This window comes from Rhinolophus ferrumequinum, chromosome 19 (genome assembly GCF_004115265.2).
Source record: "Rhinolophus ferrumequinum isolate MPI-CBG mRhiFer1 chromosome 19, mRhiFer1_v1.p, whole genome shotgun sequence".
Lineage (NCBI taxonomy): Eukaryota > Metazoa > Chordata > Mammalia > Chiroptera > Rhinolophidae > Rhinolophus > Rhinolophus ferrumequinum.
The window spans coordinates 27,440,041-27,449,472 of NC_046302.1; positions in this window are offsets into that span (position 1 = coordinate 27,440,041).

Here is a 9,432-nt window from a genome sequence, read left to right on the forward strand (position 1 = left end):
ACACAAGGTAACAGAAAACACCCAATCATAACAGCAAAAAGAAAAAGAATCCAAAAAAAGGAGGAAATTTAAGAGTCTTCTGGAACAACATGAAGTGTAATAGCATTCACATGATAGAGGTACCAAAAGGAGAAGAGAGAAAGCAAAGGATTGAGAACCTATTTGAACAAATAATGACTGAAAACTTTCCTAACCTGGCGAAGGAAGTAAACATACAAGGCCAGGAAGCACAGAGAGTCCCAAACAAAATGAACTCAAACAGGCTCACACCAAGACACATTATAACTAAAATGGCAAAGGTTAAAGACAAAGAGAGAATCCTACAAGCAGCAAGAGAAAGGCAACCAGTAACTTATAAGGGAGATCCCATAAGATTTTCAGCTGATTTCTCAACAGAAACTTTGCAGGCCAGAAAGGATTGGCACAAAATATTCAACATGATGAAAAGCAAGGCCCTACAACCAAGATTACTCTACCCAACAAAGCTATCATTTAGATTTGAAGGACAAATAAAGAGCTTCCCAGACAAGAAAAAGCTAAAGGAGTTCATCACCGTCAAACCAGTATTACAAGGAATGTTAGAGGGATTTCTTTAAGATGGAAAAAAAAAAAAACGATCAAATTTATGAATAATTGAATGGCAACAGCTACATATCTATCAAAAACTACTTTCAGTGTAAATCGAATAAATGCTCCTCTCAAAAGACATAGGAGGCTGAATGGTAAGAAAACAAAACCCTTACATATGCTGCCTATAAGAGAATCGCTTCAGATTGAAAGACACACACAGATGGAAAGTAAAGGAATAGAAAAAAATTATTTCATGAAAATGGAAATAAAAAAACAACAAAACTGGGGTAGCAATACTTATAACAGACAAAATAAACTTTAAAACAAAGGTTATAACAAGAGGCAAAGAAGGACCCAGTGATCCCACTTCAGGGTATTTATCCAAAGAATACCCAATGCTACTTTGAGGGGCCGTGGGCATCCGTATTTCATTGCAGCATTATTTACAATGACCAAGATGTGTAGGTGTCTATTGATGGATGATTGGATATAGAGCAGGTGGTACATTTGTACAATGGGATATTACTTGGCCATGGAAGGGAATGGGTTTTCACCACCTGGGGCAGCATGGATGGACCTGCAGGGTATTGTGCTGAGTGGGGTATGTCATACAGAGAAAGACATATGCAATGAGATTTCACTTATATGTGGAATCTAAAGAAGAAAATAAATAAACAAAACAAAAACAAACTCATAAATACAGGGAACATATTGATGGTTGCCAGATGAGAGGGGGTTCGGGGTGAGTGAAAAAGGGGAAGAGATTAAGAAGTTGTCATGCAGGGTGTCATGCAGGATCTCAGCTTCCGTTCCCCACATAAGAACGCAGGATATGGTGAGGCCAAAAAGGAACATCCATGGAGCCATAGATAGGGGAGACATACCACTATATTCTCCCTGGCGGCTAGGTTGGGGACACAGTAAACAGGATCCACACGATCTGCAACCTGCCGTCCACTTTTCTGCCAACCAACCTCACTTGTTAACTGTAATCAGCTGTGTTAACTGCAATACGCACCTCTGCAATCCGCAATCCACAATCCGCTCTTGCCAGCCACCATCTTCTTGCTAGCCCCCATTTTTTGCTAGCGTAGCTACGGCAGTACAAATTGCTTGTTACACAGTAGTCACGGGGATATAGAGTATAGCATAAGGAATATATGAGTAGTCAATAATGTTGTAATAACTACTATGGTGTCAGATGGGTACTAGATTTGTTAGGATGTGTGAGGACAGAGCCAGGAAGGCAGTTTCCAGGCTCTCGCCCTCATGTGGAAAGGTGCTCATTCGGTAGTAAATGGCCATCCACTGTGATTGGATGGCCATCAGCTGTGGCTAGTTGGCCGTCAGCTGTAACCAGTGAGCCATTGGCCACTAATATAACTGCTGTGGCTACGCTAGCAGCAATGGGGGCTAGCAAGAAGATGGTGGCTGAGCTAGCAAGAGCAGTTTGCAGTTATCACGGCGGAATGCAGCTAGCAAGTGGGGTTGGTTGGTTGGCAGAGAATCGGATGGCAGGTTGTGGATCGTGTGGCTCCTGCTTCCTAAATCTCCAACCCAGCCACCAGTGAGACTACAGTGGTATGACTCCCCTACCTATGGCTCCGTGGGTATTCATTTTTGGCCTAGCCTTATCCTGCATTCTTACCTGGAGAGCAGGACCAGAGACCCCGCATGACACCCTGCATGACAGGTTGATAGATGAGAGGGGGTTGGGGGCAGGGTGAAAAAGGTGAAGGGATTAAGAGGTACAAACTGGTAGTTACAAAATAGTCATGGGATGTAAAGTAAGGCATAGGGAATATAGTCAATAATATGGCCATAACTATGTCTAGCACCAGCTGAGTACTAGACTAGTCAGGGGGATCATTTCTTAAATCATATAAATGTCTAAACACTATGCTGTACACCTGACATGAATATAAAATAGTATTGAATATAAACTGTAAATGAAAAATTTTCAAAAGTGGGGAAAAGGTGAAAGGGAACAAGAGGTCCAAATTCCCAGGTATAAAACAAATAAGTGCTGCGGATGTAATACACAGCATAGGGAATATAGTCAATAATATTGTGATAGTGTGGTACAGTGTCAGATGGTTGCTGCACTTATCCAGGTGATCACTTCTTTAGGTTTATAAATGTTGAATAATTATGGTGTACACCTGAAACTAATATAATATTGTATGTTAGCTATATTTTAATAAAAATCTTAAAAAAAAAGTAAACTACTGTGGTAAGGCCCATAAGGGAGAGTGACTCTTACGGAATGAATTCAACATGCATACCCGTTTGAAGAAAGACATCACTCATCTGTGAAAGATCAACATGACCAAGTATCCGGCAGTTTGGTGATAGACGTCTGAGCCAGAATGTGGAAGGGTGAGAGAGGAAGGGTGCTCATGTATTAGAATCATTTAGGAGTCTTTCCAATATATTTATAGTGGTATCAGAGTGAATAAACCTCAGATGTATGTTTCTGAGAGAAGGGACGTAAGAAGAACATTTTGCGAAAAACCCCTTGTATGGGCCATCCCCTTGCCCTGCTGAAAATTACTACTTGCGACTCAATGTTGCTGTCTGTGTGGTGGCCCCTCAAGTTCAGTGTCTTCGTCGGCTGGGGCTGCCATAACAAATTACTACTGACTGGGTGGCTTAGACAAGGGAAATTTATTCTCACAGTTCTAGAGGCTGGAAGTCAAGATCAAGGTGTCAGCAAGTCTGGTTTCTCCTGAGGTCTTTCTCCTTGGCTTGCAGATGGCCATCTTCTTGTTGTGTCCTCACGTGACCTTATCTCTATGTGCGTCTAATCCTGGTGTCTCTTCCTCTCTTATAAGGACATGGGTTATATTGGATTAGAGTCCTACTCTTATGAACTCATTTAACCTCAGTTATCTCTCTAAAGTCCCTATCTCCAAATATATTCACACTGGGTTTAGCGATTCAACATGTGAATTTTAGGGGGAGACAATTCAGTCCATAACTTTCACAATATGAAAAAACACATACTACCTGCTGACTTCTTAAGACCCTACAGTTTCAAATTGCCTTGAATATTCTGAGTCTCTCTCTCTCTCTCTCTCTCTTTCTCTCTCTCGCGTTCTCTCTCTCTCTCTCTCTCTCTCTCTCTCTCTCTCTCTCTTTCTCTCTCTCACGTTCTCTCTCTCTCTCTCTCTCTCTCTCTCTCTCTCTCTCTCTCTCTCTCTCTCACACACACACACACACACACATACACACACACACACACACACACACTCAGTGGCAATCGCGCTCAGGATTCCAGTTAGAAAAGTAGGGCTGGTAAATTGAAATTCATAAGGTAAAATTTAGAGGAATTAGTTTCAGTATTTCGAGCTCTGCCTAGTGTATCTTAAAGTAACATTTCAAGTTTAGAACTGGATAATTTAGATGAGTTAGGCAAGTTTTCCCCTGCTTTCCCTACCCCATTCTTAAATTCCATTTTTAAAGTACCTCCTTCTTTTCAGTGTCTTACTCATAAATGTGCTCTTCACGTTGAGGCTACCAGACCCCTTAGCTATTAGCCCCATCAAAACTTATGCATCCCCTGTCTCATTCTTTTAGGTTCTTGATTTGGGAAAATGGCAACTAACTAATGTGATAAATAATTCAGATAAATGTGTAGGTGGGAAATTGTATTTTCAAGCTAGAGACCTTCTTATATTTGGATTAATGAGGTGTCTTCTGATAACCGAAAACTCTATCCAAAGGGACTGAACACTTTTTCTGGTAGGAACTTCATTGTTAATGAACCTTCTAGAACCTTAGGCCAGTGAGTGAAGAAGGCCCTCTTTACTCAGTCCCTACTCCCTGAGTGTAGAACATTAGTCTTGCATTTTCCCTCCAAAGAGCTGACCCATGCAGCTATGTTCTTAGGAATAGACCATCCATTTCACATGAGTACATTTCGTTATGATCTACAGGGCATGGTTCTTCACAAATGCATTTTTTAAAAATCTCCTAGTTCCGCCTTCTCTTAACTCTTTCATGACCTACAAATGATGAGACCTGAGAAAGTGGGAAATGTGTCTTTTTCACCTTTAGACCTTTAATGCCTAATATATTATTGGTAAACATTTGGTGAACACATTTATGCTCTAGTATAGTTTTCTTTCTTTTTTCATTACCACAGTTTTAAAAATATGCAACTCAAAGACAGAAGAGACTGAATGAGATTTTGGAAGCAGATTTGGATTATACAAATTGATGCGGGTGCCATATCTTTTCCCAACTCCAAGCATCTAAACCATCAGAGTTGAACTCATGCTATTTGAGTCAGCATTCCGCATTCCCTTTTCAATGGCATTATTGTTGTTGTTTATCATTGCCTCAGCTTTTACAAGATGCTCGGTGCTGCGGAAGACATTAAAAAGACACAGTTCTTGCCTTGGGGCTTACACTCAGATAGGCAAACAAACAAAATGTATTTAAGAAGAGGTAGATTGATCACAGAGATGCAATTTCCCAGGTGTTTGTATTTGCGCTTTGGGTTCGTTTGTCTTTTAACCAGCTGTGGGCTAAAGAAATCTCTAAACTTTACTTCAGAACAAGGACATAAATGATAAGAGTTCAGAAGAAAACATGATCCATGATGTGCAGAACACAGGGCTGATAACCTAATTTTGGGGATCTCTGTATCCTTGAATTGTTCTCTCCCCTTCTGTCTATCTCAATAATTTGAGCTGCCTGTGGCTTCCTCACTGGAAACCAAATCATGAATTTAAAAATGGATCACCGAATTTTATAGCCCATTTTCAAGCATTAGGCCAGTTCTTTCCTATCAAACAGTGTTTAAAAAAAACTGACTAGATCTCCTTATAGACTGAGACATTCATTCACATGCAATTTGGGAAAACTTTTATCCCAAGGAGATGTTGATCTCAAGTTTAAGTTTTGAAAATCCAATTTATAAGCTAAAATGAATAAAAACGTAGTTCATAATTTTTACACTTTTGTGTGGGTGAACATTAAAAAAATTATCACATGTAGTTATGGAGCAGAAACAAATGTGTCTATTTTGTATAAAATCTTTAGTGTTTGTGGAAAATGTGTGTGAGCACCCGCGCGTGCATGTAGAATGTATCTTCACCTTAGAAATCTAAATACTGTGTGTTTGTTATCACATGAGATAAAATACCTGCTTCTGAGCATAAGCCAGGGCAAAACTATACATTTAACATGTAAGTACATGAGGAGCACAGTCTGCATGCTTGGTAAAACTGTAGATATATCCAGGTCCAGGTTGCAGAGGGGGTGGCAATATTCTTCACTGTACAGGGAAGAGTTGGGTTCCATTTCATGACTGGTTACCACCATCTCTAGGTGCATGAAGGGGTTTCTCTCCAGGGTCTTGATCTGTGAAAAGGTGTAAGCACCCAGAGCCATGCATATTTAGACCCTGGTTTCCAAAGTTTCTGTTTAATTGCACTGTCTCATCACATGCAGGAGTGTGGTGTGCCCTTCCAGATGGCCCACACAAATGCTTTGTCGTACTTCACTCGCTCTTTGCATGTCAAGCATCTCTGGGACTACATACATCACCAATTAGCATCTTATATTCATTTGAAAGGAATGGTTCTGCAACATTTTATACAGTTTTCTTTGATAAAATTTGCATGACGTGATGTTCTTCTCTTCTAAAAGTCAAGGATGTGATTGTGGAATTTTCCTCTCATCTCCTCCCTCCCTCAAACATGTTTCCCTATGCAGCACCATTTGATCTGTATTTTAGGGGAAATCTCTTTGGTTTGACATCTCTGGAACGTGGTGAGACCATTTTAGTGTGTTTACCCATGCATACTGTGGACATTTACCATGTCTCATCTCTCCGGGTGGCTGTGTTCCTACTGGTCCAGTCTCATTTTTCAGATTCTAGATCACAAGATCTCCTCATTGATCTATGGATTTGGCACTGCCATCCCTACAGCTTTTTTTTTTTTTCAAAGTCTCCCTACTAGACATTCTTTATTCTGAATGCTGTGATAAGCATTGGATACAGTTGGACTTTATGCGCTGCCCCTGATAGTAAGGGTCAACCCTGACATATCAAAATCACATTCAGACACTACACCAAAGAGGTGCTATGCACCAAAGGGATCAGACTGTCACCTAGCAAATGACGGTTGTTATTTTTAGGTTTTTCCAGTGTAGTCAGTATTGCCACATTGGTAATACTGGAACACACAGAACCAGGTAGGGTAATACCTTCTTGACATTTCCAGTTGGATGTCTCACAGGCATTTCAAACTGTACATCCTCATGTTCATTACTCCCCAAAACTTGTCCCTCCCTAGACTCCCTCATCTTAGTAAATGATGTCCTCTACTCAGTGATTCTCAGAAATCTGAAGCCAGCAGGAATTCCTCCATTTCTTTCATCCTCTCCATTCCCCGTGCCCCTCCTCCATTCCCCCCAAATCTGGAGTTAAGTTCTTTTGGTTCTACTTCCACATACAAATCAATTTAATCTTTGCCACCTTCATGCTACCTCCTGCCCCACTCTAGTTCACATCCTAGTTTCTGAAAAGCTTCTATAACCTCCAAACTGGCCTCCACGCTATAAGTCTGACTTTCCTGTATTCCCTTTTTCATTCAAACTTTAGAGTTCTAACACTATAAACTGGAATCGGAATCCCTGCTGCTTAAAACCCTGCATTTATTTTCTGTCATGCTTAGAACATGACTTGATCATTCCTCAATCCCCCAGACCTGTAAGACCCTTCATGTGCTGGCTCCTGACTCTGTCTCCAACGATACAATCTCACTAGGCCTGAGCTGCTGCCCTGAAAAATTTCAAGTTTTTGAAACTTTCTCAGTTGTTTCTCACATTTGAGGATTTTGCACTTGCTGTACCTCCAGCTTGAAAAGGTTTTCCTACTGGCTCATCATTTGCTTAGTTTCTCATTCTTTGGGTCTTTTCTTGAATATCTGTTCTTCAGAAAAGCCTTCTGTGTCTATGTCATTGGCGTACAGTCCCCTGTTACATTCTGGTATAGCACACTGTTTATTTCCTTTGAGATGCTAATCACAGTCAAAGTATTTTGGTTATCTGTTCACTTATTTCTGCTATCTATCCTCTATTGTCTAGGATAAACTCAGTGTTCTCAAGATCAAGTTTATTCCTATTTAGTTTGTATCCCCTGGTGCTTAGCACAGTGCCTGGCATATAAAGGCAATGAAAACATATTTGTTGAATGAATGTCTTTAAAGAGTTTTGATGAGGAGAGTTGAGTGTGTGTGTGTGTGTGTGTGTGTGTGTGTGTGTGTGTGTTGTAATGGTTAAGTTAAAGAAAGAGCTATTGCCTGAATGTTTGAGTTCCCCCCAAAGTCATATGTTGGCACTGAATCCCCAGTGTAATGGTATTAGGGGGTGGGGCCTTAGGGAGGTGATTAGGTCATGAGACTGGAGCCCACATGGATGGGATGAGTGCTCTTATAAAAGAGCTCCTGCAGAGCTCTCTCACTCCTTCCACCATGTAAGGACACAGTGAGAAGACACTGTCTACGAAGCAGAAAGTGGGTTCTCATAAGACTCTGAATTTGCCAGCACTCTGATTTTGAAATTGCAGCCTCCAGAACTGTGAGAAATAAATGTTGTTTATAAGCCACCTGGTCTGTAATATTCTACTCTAGCAGCCCCAACGGACTAAAACAGGAAGGAAGCATATTCTAACTGGGAGTAGAAGAGACAGGAAGTCTTGGCATCAGCATTACAGGAAGTGAGATCACTGAGGGGGGTCCCAGCACAGGACCGATAGAGGAAGCCTGGGTCAATACAGAGATCACAGGCTTTGGCTCATAACCCTGGCAGTTGACCGGAAACCATTCAAGTATGCACTGATTGGCACCTAGGAAAATAGCACAATGTACTCATTCACATAGAAAGAATAAGAGGCCACAGCTCCAGGGTGAAGCAGCACAGAGCTTCAAGGCAGTCACGTGACATGACTGAGGCCACATCACATTCAATAAATGGAACAACATGCCACTGCCACATGTTAGCATACATGTCAATGCTTTTCTGGATCACATTCACCATTGACATAACCTGCAATTTCATTTTACAAATAAGGAGAGTGCAAAATGGGCGAAAGGAATGCATATACCACATCAGAATAGATGGTAGGACAGAGCCCCATGGGTGAGAACTTTACAAGAGCACTGAGACCACACACTGTTGAGATGCAGTGAAAGAAGCACATTCTGCAGGAACGAAATGCACTGCTCTGGTCACTCTTGGAGGCACAAGGGTAAAGTGGGTAAGTACATGGGGTCTCTGAATAACAATAATACACCTGCCAGGTAGCATTTCATGAGCACTTACTATGTGCCAAGTGCTGCATTAAACTGCTTAAGTGCATTATTCATTTAAACCAATAAACCCGTGAGGTAGGTAGGAGTATTGCTCCACTTTCACAGAAGGAAAACACAAAGTTAAGAGAAGTTAATTATTTTGCTCTATAATACAGCAAGTGTAGGGGGTGGGATTTAAACTCTTATCTATTTATAGTTACAGCTTGAGCTCCATTATTCCCTACTGATTTACCAAGAGATCTAATCTCTGGGGAAGGGGACTGCTTCTGCCAAGGAAATATAAGAGTGTGTGTAATATGAGGTCTAACAATTAAGTTCTTGAACTTACTCATAGAAACAGACAATAGTTAGTGGTTACCAGAGGGTAAGGGGGAGGAGGGAGGTGGGAGATGAGGGTAAAGGGGATCAAATATATGGTGATGGAAGGAGAACTGACTCTGGGTGGTGAACACACAATGGGATTTATAGATGATGTAATACAGAATTGTACACCTCAAATCTATGTAACTTTACTAACAATTGTCACCCCAATAAA